Consider the following 13860-nt stretch of genomic DNA (forward strand, 5'->3'; position numbering starts at 1 on the left):
CATTAATGCTCTTGGTTCTTAGGCTTTTCGACTCTGAGACTGACACCAGCAAGAATCTTCACCATCCAGCTTCTCTGGCCTTGGACCTCAGACTCCGAGTTATACTATGAGCTCCTGCTCCCGTTTTTCAGGTCTTTAAACTCAGACTGAATTATAGCACCAGCTTTCCTGGTTCTGCAGCTTGCAGACATCATACTGTGGAACTTCTTATCCTCCATTAATTGTGTGAGCCAATTCTACAATACATCTCACACATCTCTACTGGTTCTGTTTCTCTGGAGAACTCTAATAATTTACTACCTAATCAAATTGTTGTGAGGATTAAATAAAATGTTATGTGTCATAGTGCCAAACAGCAAGCCCTTAAAAAATGGTCATTGTCATTATTACTAGTGGGATTTAGATCATGTGTATCTTCCTAAAATAATAAATAATATTTATTGTTTATTTCAGCTATGAAAAGAAAGTATTTGGAAGATCACCGATTCCTTCATGGAGAGGCTGGCTTGGGAACAGATGACATGTCGAAGATTAGCATCAACCTTGAGCGCTTCTTCTATGTGGACTTGAGGTACAGATAAAAAAAAACAAAAAACCTCCCTAGAGCGAGGGCTACTTGGGATGCATGCTATATCCCAAGGAGTTCTCAGTTTGAGGTCAGCCCCAGACTACAACTCACCAGGAGAGTGCCTGAGGATGAGGGAGAGACAGCTTGCTCTGGTTCTCTTCAGGGTGACAATGACACCTGTTGACAGATGAGAATTCCAGCCAGGAATACAGATTTAGGAGTCATGTTTCTCACTCTCATGATGACATAGAAGAGATGCCTCTCAATCTTTTTGCCAGTGTGTTAAAGCTATTCTGATATTGACTAGAGTTCTGAGCTTTGTCTCTATCCCACTAAACCACTAACTTCTGGAAATTAATTGTAGAACAAGGTAAGAGGATTCTGTGTGTGGCTCCATGAGTATGTCTGTTATACATGCCAACTGCATTTATATCTACTCCATATCTGTTAGGAAAGGCTAAACTATGCTGCAGAAACCAATAGCCCTAAAATCTCAGTGGCTTACAGTGACATAAAGTTATTCTGCTCGTGTTACATGAACATATCAATACCAGCTGTCCCTGGCAAAGAGAAGGGAGACACAGAAAATTGTTTTCTGATTCTCGTAAACTACTGCCCATATTCTAATAGCTGAAACAGATCCTTAGCCACACCTAACAACAGGAAAGGGTTCTCTCATCAGGATTAGAATTTTTCTAATTCAAATGGATCTACCTGTAGTCAATGGGATCTAACTGATATCTTGAGCCTTTGAATGATCTGGCTTGAAACTGTAGAGTACTGATCAGTGATCTAGTGAGAACAAGAGAGGATGGAGATTTTAAAATGCCTGCTAAGCATCTCTTTTAAGAAAGGAGTGCTGTTTCTTCTGTTCACTATGCTCAAAGTCAAACCTGTTTCCTGCTTTCTATTTAAGTCTTAAAATAGATACAGAAAGTTTGGACAATAAAACAGTCAAGGTAGATGCAATAACAATGCTGATTTTTAAAATAAATGGTTAAAATAATCTTTGTAAGAATAATAGACTGATAGTGTTTTGAATTTTTCCAAGGCAGAGATCAGGACAGATGTTTCATTTGTATGTCTATGCCACTTCATTGCCTTAGTTTAAATTGATTTTCCTTACAATTTTGAAGTTGATAAAGTAATCCACTTAGTTGAAGGATGACCTCAGATCACACCTGCCAGTTAAAACACCAAGAACACACTGGACTTTTCAACTGTTTAAAATATAATGTGCAAGTGAAGCCAGCAGAAATATCACTGCACCTAAGTCACTGTTGACTGACTGCCTAGCATATGCCTGGCACTAGTTTAGCACGTTACACACATTATCACATTTACCATCTTCCCAACAAGAGATGAGGCTGCTAAGCCTTCGAGAGCTACTGTGTTCTGCTCAAGGTCACATAGCTGATACAGGTCAAAGCCAAAGCCTAATCTCAGGTTATCTGAATCCAAAGGTCAAATTCTGAACTAAAAAGCAGGGAATGAATGAGACTGACTCTACTTAGAGATTTTGACTGTATATGTACTTGACTGTTTTCCATTCGAGGAACTGAGACACGAAGAGTTCACCCAAGGATATGTTATGAGTCTTATGTCAACCAAAAATCATCTCTAGTTATTATCTCTGAAAATGATAAAATCACAATATGTTCCCAGTTTTTGATGGAGAGCATGGTACCTGGTTTTGAGATCTCTGAGAGCTCACTTGCCCTGGGAAAAGTATGACTGGTACTTGAGCCTTTTAGCGTATACTTCCCCATCAGATTTTTTGAAACTTCTGTTCCTCATAAACTCAAGCCAAAGCATGACTATGCCTAGAAGATGGAACAGCTCTTCAGGAAGGGAAATCACTGCCCAGGATTCCAAGTTTGAAATCATCCAATGTTATTTAAAAGCATGGACAAGCTTCCAAGTTGGCTGAATTCATTAAGGGTAACCTGGAATTTCTATTTCCAGAAAGGGATTTCTTGACATTTTCTCCTAATCCTGTGATGGTCCCTTGTTCTGAGGACCCTACAGGATATTCATTGATTCCATAAGCAATTTTTGAGAACCTCCTCTGTGCTAGGCATGTCCTGGTAATACTGTGGTGGACAAAGCATAGTGTTTGTCCTCAAGGAGCTTATAGTCTAGTCAGGAATATAGAACATGACATGGGCAATGAGTTCAGTTGTCATTTTTTTTTTGAAATGCAATGCTACATTTAATATTCTTTCCAATGATGCCTTGGACTAAGCAGGTGCTTTGAATTTAAGACAGGGACACAGCGTAAGGAAGACTTGGGGACAGATGGGGACATACAGGTAATAAATGAGTGGTCACATTGCACATTAGCCCTGTTACTTAACCTCACTGAGCTTCAAGTTTCCCCTCTGTAAAATGGGGATAATAATACTGGCTTTGAAGGGCACTCTAACGATTAAATGAGGTAATGCGTGTTAAACATCTAGCATCGTGCCTGGTTCATAGGAGTGCTCACTAACTGTTAACACGGTCAATAAAAATGAGAAATAGTGAGGATGTCAGTAACAATAAGAAAGAGTGAAAACTAATTATCAGATAAGGTTAGAAATAAAACAGGGGCTGATGAGAAAAAAGGGTTTAATCACTAAAGCTGTTTTCTCTGTAATACTCACCCCTTAAAATGTGTATTTGGATCCAATTTCCAGCCTTTAAAAAATACATAGTCAACTTTTTCTTAAATTTGTATGTAAAGGGAAGATACAGCTGAATGGGAGCTGGTTTAAACTGAGCCCAAACTCTTTTTCTTTTTCTCTTGTCCTTTCCTTCCCTGGGTCCAGAACAGCCAAGTGTTGTTTAAAGGAAGAGTATTTACCCAAGGCCTGTTTCCACTGAAGATATTTCAGCGGGACAGTGAATAACCTCTTATCCTATTGGGAAATTTTCACTGTGTGCAATTACTGGAACAAAGATGTCATTATTAAAACAAACTCTTGACCTTCCATAGAATGCTCACTTTAGCTACAAGAAAATCATTCACAATGGCTTTATAAGAGTGGAAGCTATGACATTATTAGTACATAGAAGACTCTATCAAGTATCTTGATTGTGAGAATCAGAATTCTTTGGTGGCAAGCAACAGAACTAACTCTGACTCAAGCAAAAGAAACAATTTTTTAGAAGGCTATCAGGGTTACTTACAGATCTGAGGGAAAGGCTGAAAAACCAGGTTTCAGAAAGCACAGCAACCAGGACAATAGCTTAGGAAGTATAAACTAAGACATTTTGGGGGTCACCTATACCAGATGAATCAGCTTCATTTATTTTGTCTCTGCTTCAGTTTTCTCAAGATTTCATTTCCTGGGAGAGAAAATCTGGTTGGCCAAACTTGGGTCTTGGGCCCAGGGGGCAGCCAGGGGGCAGCAGAGCACCTTGACTGACAGTTTTACCAAGCCATCTTGAAGTGGGAGACGGGCAGGCAGTTCCTCGAGGAAACTGAGGCACAGCCACCCGAGGCGGGACTAGATCATGGGAAGGTATCAACACTTTCATACTACAGCAAGCTTCTAGGGCAGAGATGTCATGGAGAAATCATCACTTTACTTAAAGGGACAACTGAGGAACTGAATTAAAGTGGTCTGCCCAGGAGCCACAAGGTAGTGGCAGAAAGGAAATGTTCTGACTCCTACCAGTCAAATGGGAACTTTTCCTTATTCTGTCCAGTCTGCTAAAGCAGTGGTTCAGAGACTTGGCAGTGCATCAGAATTACCTGTGGAGCTTGTTAAAAATAGAGAAGTGAGGTTTGGCATAGGGCTGGAGCATCTGTATTTTTAATAAGCTTCTCGTCTGATTCTGCTTACAACCAACTTGGAGGCCCACTACATCATCAGATTTCCAGTAGGATCTGATATAGGAAAAGAACATTGCAGAATTAAAAATGGAATAAGGTATGATACCGTTTGAATATTTGTCCCCTCCAAATCTCATGTTGAAATGTGATCCCCCAGTGTTGGAGGTAGGGCCTAATGGGAAGTGTTTGGGTCATGGAAGCAAGTCCCTCATGAATGGCTTGGTGCCCTCTTCCCCCTAATGAGTGAGTTCTCCCTCCATTAGTTCATGTGAAAGCTGGTTGTTTAAAGAGCCTGGCACCTCCGCCTCCCTCTCACTTGCGTCCTCTCTCACCATATGACACATCTCTCCTTTCACCTTCCTCCATGAGTAAAAGCTTCCTAAAGTCCTGACCAGAAACAAATGCTGGTGCCATGCTTTTTGCACAGCCTGCAGAAACATGAGCCAAATAAACTTTTCTTCTTAAATCACCCAGTCTTGGGTATTCCTTTATAGCAATGCAAAATGGATGAATGCAGTAATTTAGGGGAACGGTTTGGGTTTGTTGATAAAATTTTTTGAGGTCCAATTTGTATTAGCTGATTTCATGGTTTGAGGCTTGAGGGGATGTGAGGACAGGGACAAGTCTTTCCCATTTGTGACAAACCTACACTAAGTGCATTAGGCAGGTTAGGCTGTTTCCCAGAAAGCATCTGCCATTGAGCATATTAAGTGTTGAGCATAGCTGAGCAAGGAGCAAGGCTGGGATCCCTGTAGGGTGGTCCTGACTATCTACGATATTAAAGGGGGAGGATCAAATTATTTGGGGAGGGTACCCAGGTGCCAAAGTCTAGAATACAAAAAAGGGTGGGAAATAGGCCTGAGCTGGCACAAACAGGAAAAGGATCTGTTACCTTTATCTTGATTCATCACAGCTGATGAAGACAGGCTAATGCTATCTCTTAACCAACTTGGAGGATGTAGAAAAGGGAGAGTACTATTTTTCTTCTAGGAAGCTTCATTCCTCCACTCTTTACGTGGGTACTCCTATCCACCTTTCAGGTCCTTGCTTAAATATTACTCCTCAGAGAGGCCTTCCTAAGACCCTCTTCCCCCAGCTCAATCTAAACCAGGGCCCTTGCTGTTCTCTCTGTGGTTGTCTGTTCTTTCCCAGGGTCAGCTTCATGGACACGCCCCATGTACAGTCATTCTGCACTTAGAAGGACTCCATGCTTTATTTAATGCTCTTCTGTCACCATCTTGAAATTCTTAATATTTTTTGAACCAGGGGTCCTCCATTTTCATTTTTCACTGGGTTCTGCAGATTATATAGCTGGTCCTGTTCTTTCCCTTTCTCGAACTTAGCACATTTAATTGCTATTAAATTAGATGTTAATAGTCCTAACATCTAGCTCTATGCCTCCCACTGTCATACAAGCTTGACAAAGATTGCTTAACCTTTTGAAATTACAGTTATTTTACCACTTTTGACTTACAAAGAAGCATATTTAGATTATTAAACTGAAACTATTCTGGATGAATGAATCGATGAATGAATGAATGATGGCAGAAGACAGATACTTTGCATAAGTGCATTGTTGACCCAATATCCACTCACCTACTTATTTTCTCATAAAACCTCAATTACGATCAGGTGTCCATCCCTTCCCCAGTGACTCAAGGGAGGTAACCCAATTCCCAATTCCAGAGTAGATCCTGATTAGCCTACATTTTCTCTTTCTTAAGAACAGTCTTCTCTCTCTAGACATTGTCAAGTTTGAACCTGAGTCTCAGGACTACTAAAGTCATCTTGCTCTCAGTCTAACAATTAAACCAACCAAAGTGAAAAGTGGAGTCAAGGAAATTGCATAAAAGCATAGCTGGATATATTCTAGATGGCCCTTGCTGTACCCTGAGCTGCTTCTTATATGAGATAATAGGATTTCTGTATTGTTTCTTCTGGTTGTCTATTGCTATAAAACAGTTACCACAACATGGAGTGGCTTGAAACAGCACCCATGTGATTATATTTCACAATTTTGTAGGCCAGGAAGCCAGGAAGGACTGAGTTAGTTAATTCTTCTATTCCATATATTACTGACTGAGGTCCCTTAGTAGGATTCAGCTGGCTGATGGACTGGTCTTTAGAGTCCAAGATAGCTTCCCTCACGTATTTGGTATCTTGGCAGTGCTGGCTGCAAGTCTAGGTTCAGCTGGGACCTTTAACCAGAACACATATACGTGACCTCTTCAACATGTCCTGAGATCTAAGGGTACTCAGACTTCTTCTCCAGGGTGCAGGGCTTCTAGAGAGCGTATTCTAAGAGACAGGAAGTAGAAGTTGCTAATCTCTTAAGACCAGAGCACAGCATCACTTCTGACATATTCTATGGGTCAAAGCAGTCACAAAGTCCACTGAGATTCAAGGAGAGAGGATATAGTTTACCTCTTGATGGGAATGTGATCACTTTATGGCTATTTTAATCCTTCCCATTATTTAAGTCAATTGGACACTGGTCTTCTGTTATTTATAGGCAAAAGAATTCAAGAATTCTTGAGGAATTCAAAGAACTCAAGGTTCTCTCAAGCTTGGGAAGATATTTCTTCCTGTTCCCCTAATACAGAGTCTGTACACTTTTTCTGCAAAGTCTAGATAGTAAATATTTCAGGCTTTACAGGCCTCATGGTCTCTTTCGTAACTACTCAACTCTGCCAGTGAGGCATGAAAACCAGCCATGGAAAATAAATAAATGAATGAGTGTGGTTATGTTCCGATAAAAATTTTCTTTATGGTCACTGAAATTTGAATTTCACATAATTTTCACACATCACAAAATATTATTGTTTTGTTTTTCATCCATTTAGAAGTGTAAAAATCATTCTCAGCTGTGGGCTGTCCGGAAAAAAAGGAGGCAGGCCAGGTCCCTCTGTTCCTTCTTGGACTGTATTTACCAACCTCCTTCTCTAACATAACAAGCCAGCTCCAGGCTCAGGACCTTTGCACCTGCTGCCTCCTGGAATGCTCTCCTGGGTGGGTCTCCATGTATTTGTACATTCCCTTCCCTGGATTTATCTCAAATATTACCTCTTCAGAACAGTCTTCTCTGATCACGCTATCTAAAATCGTCCCCTTACTCTGAAATACATTATCTCCTTGTATTGTTTTTTCTTTCTTTATTTCTCTTTCTCTTTCTTTTTTCTTTCTTTTCTTTCTTTCTTCTTTTTCTTTCTTTCTTTCTCTCTCTTTCTTTCCCTTCCTTCCTTCCTTCCTTTGTTTCTTTCCTTTCTCTCTCTCTGATTTTTTTTTTTTTGAGACAGAGTCTCACTCTGTTGCCCAGACTGGAGTGCAGAGGCATCATCACACACATTGCAATCTCTGCCTCCAGGGTTCAAGTGATTCTCCTCCCTCAGCCTCCTGAGTAGCTGGGATTACAGGTGCCTGCCAGCACACCTGGCTGATTTTTGTATTTTTAGTAGAGGTGAGGTTTTAACATGTTGGCCAGGCTGTTCTTGAACTTCTGACCTCAGGTCATCCATCTGCCGTAGCCTCTCAAAGTGCTGGGATTATAGGCATGAGCCACCATGCCCAGCCTTTCCTTGTATTTTCTTGATAGCATGTCTGAAATTTTGCTCATTTATTTGTTTACATATCGGTTGCTTTTTCTCTACCCTCACTAGATTCTAATCTGAATGAAGCAGGGATCATGTCTATCTTTTCTTTCTGAGATAGAGTCTCACTCTGTTGCCCACGGTGGAGTGCAGTGGTGCAATATCGGCTCACTGCAACCTCTGCCTCCTGGGTTCAAGTGATTCTCCTGCCCCAGCCTCCCAAGTAGCTGGGATTACAGGTGCCTGCCACCATGCCTAGCTAATTTTTGTGGTTTTTAGTAGAGATGGGGTTTCACCAGGTTGGCCAGACTGATCTCAGACTCCTGACCTCAGGTGATCCTCTCACCTTGGTCTTCCAAAATGCTAGGATTATAGGCATGAGCCCCCATGCCCAGCCATGTCTGTCTTATTCACTTCTGCGAACTCATTATGTAGCACAGTGCCTGGCATGCAATAGGTGCTCAATTAAATATTTGTTGAATCAATAATGGTTACAATTCAATTCTCCAGGGCTTGACAAGAACATAAAAGCCTACTCCATTTATACTGATTGAATGAGAGAAAGATAATAAAAGCAGAGAAAGGAGATCAATTCGTCACCTTTACTCAGAGTAGCTTTTGTCTCTCTGTTATTGCTGTGTGTTTCAGGGAAAGCTGAAGGAAAAATTCTTCTCTTATATAATTTTGAAGATAGCTATTTTTCTCTCCTGGCAGATATGAATGACTTATCATGCCTGTCCAGAGGCAGGAAAAGGAGAAACAGCCTTATTTGAGAAGGGAGGATATCACTGCAGTGGTTGTGACATCGTGTTTGGAAGCTAGATTGCACTAGACCACTAAGGTATGATTTCACAGAAATTCCCAAGATCCCTGCGGGGGAAATAACAAAGGTCCTGGGTGGCATGGCAACAATAGACATGACAGAATTGGGAATAACATCAGGCTAAACCTGTCCAGGGAGGCAGGGAGGAAAAGCAGCAGCAAGTACAACATTCGGACCGAGAGTCTGAGCTTGAACAGAATGTACCGGTGCTGTTGGGTGGCAGCCAGGCCCAACAATTTAGCATTGGGCTTTCTAAGCCTGGGAACAGAAGTGGCTTCCATCCAGTCCTGCCTCTACTTACTAAAACAAACAGATTGGCAAGGGAGAAAGAGCCTGTTCTAGGTGAATATAATAAACAGGAAGTGTCCATGGGAAGCAGTGAGGCCCACAGCTTACGCTGTGAATTCAGCTTAGGAACCAAGTGCTGACACAGAGCGCAAAGTAGTGGAGAATGGGCTTGATACAGAAGGTAACGAGGGGCTGACCTGAAAATGTTGAGCACAGTGTGGAAGGCTTGATAGGCTCGCTGGGAAGAAGCATGAACTTGGACGTTTGAGTCCCTGTTGGTAGATGAGGCAGAGAAAGTGGAGATCAAATGATATCTCTCCCCTGGATGTTTTGGTTGCAAGCAGTGGAAGAGATTAAAAAAAAAATTGACAGGCTGGGCCCAGTGGCTCACACTGGTAATCCCAGCACTTTGGGAGAGTGAGGCGGGCAGATCATCTGAGGTCAGGAGTTTGATACCAGCCTGGCCAACATGGTGAAACCCCGTCTCTACTAAAAATACAAAAACCAGCCAGGTATGGTGGCAGGTGCCTGTAATCCCAGCTACTGGGGAGGCTGAGACGGGACAATCGTTTGAATCCGGGAGGTGGAGGTTGCAGTGAGCTGAGATTGTGCCACTGCACTCCAGCCTGGGTGACAGAGTAAGACTCCGACTCAAAAAAAATTTTTTTTTGACCAAACCTTAAAAAGGGCATTTATAGGTTCACATATTTGAGAAGTATGGCAATATGCTAGCTTCAGGAATTGCCAGAGACAGGATTTCGAAGAATGTCTTCAGTACTTGGTCTCTCTTCATCTCTCAGCTTGTCTTTCCTCTGTGTTCGCTTTATTCTGCCAGTCTTTTCCCATGACGCCCTGTGTGCTGTGGGAACAGTGGCCCACATCCAGCTTCAAGTTCAGCAAAGAGTACTTTTGGTTGTTCTAACAAGTCCAAGAATTCTAGCTCATTGCCTCTGTTGGGTCTTAAGCTCATCCCTGAGCCAATCACTGGGCCCATGGGTTTGCAGCCTTTCGTTGGGGAACTTTGGGCTGCATTTCCTCCCCTTCTGAAGCCCAGTGGAGCCAGCTACTGAAATCAGTTGCACTAGGAATTGGAGAGAAGCGGTTCTTCAAGAAAAGCTTGATGCTATTTATATCAGAATCGGGCATGGATGCTGGGTAGGCAAAAACAAACGAAATTAAAACAAATGAAAAATAGATATTTACAGCCAGTAACCATCACACTCACATAAAATTGGCCAGAAGCCACAATCTCTCTCATCAGTACATGATATAATTCTAAATGTTATAACCCAATCTTAGGCATTCAGTTGTTTTTACACTGACAAAGTTGCATGCTCTGGTTTAAATTAGCTTTAGGGAGTTAACACCAAGAATAGAAAATAATCATAAATGAGGAAAAAAGTATCCAAAATCATTTGAAACAAAAATGCACAATAGCATAAACTTGGAATTAAAATTGGTAACTAGAAATGCAACCATTGCTCAAATAACCCTTGGATTAGAAGGCAAGAAAGCTCTAGAAAAAACAAATATTTATATTTTCCATCTAGACCTACTACACTTTCTTTTTTTATTTTTATTTTGAGATAGGGTCTTACTCTGCAGTGGCTCACTGCAGCCTTGACCTCCCTGGGCTGAGGCAATCCTCCCACCTCAGTCTCTAGAGTAGCTGGGACTACAGGCACATTCCACCATGCCTGGCTAATTTTTGTATTTTTTGCAGAGACAGGGCTTCACCATGTTGCCCAGGCTGGTCTCAAACTTCTGGGTTTAAGTAATCCACCTGCCTTGGCCCTCTAGGGTGCTGGGATTATAGGCTTGAGCTATTGCGCCTGACCTTAACTTTCAATTTAGGAATAATTCATGAAGAAATGTTAACATGGGAGAAGGCTCAGAATTGGACAAGCCCTTATGATACCTGACGAGGTGTGGTGTACTTGGCTCCTATACCTGTCTCACTTTATCCCCGTGACACCATCTTTCTGACCACTCCTTTTCTGCTTCCTTTACCCACTGCTGAAGCATTGTGTTTCTGGAGTTTTATCTTTGGTTTCCAGCTCTTTTCTTTTTACATACTCTTGCAGAGTAACTCTTCCTTTACCCTTTTCAACAGGCACCCACTGAGAGCCTCTTTTGTCCCAGGTACTGGGCCAACCATCCTCATAGGTTAACTCCTGAATGTCCATGTGCCAATGATACCCAACTCTGAAATCTAGACCTCTCCCTCCAAATTCACCCTTGGAAATTCATGTAGAGTTCCTTTATAGGTAGCTAGTGAATGGAGAAATAGAATGCTTTTCCCTTAGTGTTTCAAGTTTAACCTAAAAATGAAATCCTCTTCCTTCCTGACCTTATCTGCACCTGTATTAATACTTGGTAATACCGTCCAGGATCAAAACCTCAAGGCTGTCATTGCCTCCTCCCTCTAGTCTCCCTAACATCAAGTCACACTGATTTTTGACTCAGTATTTCCAAATGTGTCCTCTTATCGCCCATCTTCACTCCTTCTCTAATTCAGACCTGTGTCACCTTTTATTTAAAAGCTGCCACAGCTTTCCTGCTGGTCTCCCTCCCTCCTAGTGTTTCCATATATCAATCACATCCCTCTGCTGCAGGGGCTCTCCACTGCCTACCACAGTCTTTTACGTGCTAACTAAAGTGCCCTGTATTCTGCCCTCTGCTGCGCCCTTCCAGCTTTACCTCTAGAGTGACCTACCTCGAATGTCTGTAGTTTTCTACACACCTTACACAGATTCGTGCCGCTGTGGCTTTGTGCATGCTCTACCCTCTGTCTGGAATATATCTCACCCCAAGCTTCAGCTGAGGTGCAGGTCCTTGTTGGTCGGAGGTCCTTGTTGGTCGGACTCACCCCAAGGACGGAGGCCTTGTTGGCACTCTTCAGGCTGAGCTGGGTGGTCTTGCATTGGCTGCCATAGCACACTGGTCATCCCTCTCTCATTGCACTGTGAAGATCAGGTCCTCTGGTTGTCACTCAGACTCCCTTGTGAGTTCCTTGAAGGTGTGGGCATGTCTCATTCACCCTTGCCTCCCAAATGCCCTGTCCAGCCCCTGAATCATAGTAAGATTTCAATAAATGTCTGGTGAATGAAAGAACAGTTATCATTGTAGATCTATGTTTCTTCTGAAGTGCTTATGATTCTTCTTATAATTATAGGTCTGTGTTTTCTCTTGGTCTTCATATCTCTCTTCATGTGACAAAGAAACTCCCTAGAATACTAAAAGCTAGAGGATATTGTTATCTAAGCTTGAGATGGAAGGTTGCCGGCAGAAACTTGGAGGTAATCTAATTTGCATTTTCTGGGTCAAAGGATTAATTCTAGAGGCCAAAACCAAATACTACAGAACCTAAAATACATAGTAGTTTAATACAATGGATCAGAAGAATGACTAACAAAAAAATAAGATTCTGTTTCTCTAGTTTATTTACTTATAGTCAATTTTTCTAAACCTTATCTTGAATTTTCAAACTAATATTTTCTAAATTAATTTTAAATCCATATGGAATGTCAACTAGTCTTTGTACCTCATTCTGAATATGAAATTAACATAGTATTCACCCTGCAGAAGGCATTCAGCAAATGGTTATTGATTTTACATTTTCCTATTGAAATATACAGACTATTTCACCAAAATAATATTATTCATTAATTCATTCAATAAATTTTTTGAGTACTTGTTATGTGTGAGGCACTGTTCTAGGCCCAGGGGATACAGCACTGAACAAAGGACTTTTCTATCGCACATTCCCACTCTTTTACCCTGGTCTCATGGGGTTTTCATTCTATTGTGAAGAAAATTACAATAAATCATACAAAAAGTATACGTCACCAACAACCATGATAAGGATTGTGGTGAAAAATAAAACAGGGTGAGGGGGTGTGTGTGTGCTATTTTGAATGGGGAAGGTAGGGGAAGCCTATCTGAAAAGATGATATTGGAATAGAGACTTGAAAGAAGAAAAAGAATGTCATGTTGGTATCTATGAAAAAAGAATTATAGGCAGAGGAAACAGCAAGTGTAAAGGCCTTGAGGGAAGAGAGTAGGTATGCCTTGTTTGAAGAAGGCCAGGTAGCTGGGGCAGAGTGGGCGGAGGGAGAAGGGCAGGTCGCAAGCTGAGAAGAGTATCTGTGGGTCAGACTGTGGTTTTGTTTTTACTCTGGTAAGATGGAAGTCACTGGAGGGTTGTGATCAGAGGTGTGGCATGCTATCTTCTATGTTCACTCTAAAGGATCACAGCCAGCTGCCTGGGCTTGACCATAGGGAGTGGCAGGGGCAGAAGGCAAAAGACCAGTTGCAATTATCCAGGTAAAAGATGGAGGTTGTTGCAATAATCCGGGTAAAAAATGTTTGGTGGCTTGAACCAGGGTGGTAGCAGAATAGGCAGAAAAGTAGTCAGATGATACGTATCTGTTGAAGACTCAGGCAAAAAAGTTTGCTGATGACTGGATATGAATTGTGAGGGGGAACATGAATGGCTCCAAGATTTTGTCTTGAACAACTACAAGGTTGGATTTAGTGGGTTTGGGGAGAAAAATCAAGATTTCAGAGGTGAGAGGGAGAGATTTCAATTCTGATCTCCTTTAAATTTGAGATGCCTATTCAGATACACATGTAGAGTGTTAAGCGGTGAATTGTGTGCACTGAGTTCAGGAGTGAGGACAAAGCTGGGTTAGACGTTGGAAGTTGTTAGTGTGCTGATAGTGTTCAAAGCTATGGAGTATTCAAAGTTGGGGGCACCTGGGAGGTGTGTTTG

The 13860-nt window shown here is 41.7% G+C and overlaps 1 protein-coding gene across 1 annotated transcript in view; it reads left to right on the top strand.

Moving 5' to 3' along the window:
- Positions 1-456: 456 nt before the first annotated feature.
- ARHGAP26 (Rho GTPase activating protein 26) overlaps positions 457-13860 on the top strand; it is a 509638-nt gene continuing 496234 nt past the window's right edge. Inside the window, exon 1 of the mRNA XM_074381099.1 lies at positions 457-571. The gene's annotated coding sequence lies outside the window, so the exon portion shown is untranslated. The remainder of the gene's footprint in view (positions 572-13860) is intronic.

This window comes from Saimiri boliviensis, chromosome 1 (genome assembly GCF_048565385.1).
Source record: "Saimiri boliviensis isolate mSaiBol1 chromosome 1, mSaiBol1.pri, whole genome shotgun sequence".
Lineage (NCBI taxonomy): Eukaryota > Metazoa > Chordata > Mammalia > Primates > Cebidae > Saimiri > Saimiri boliviensis.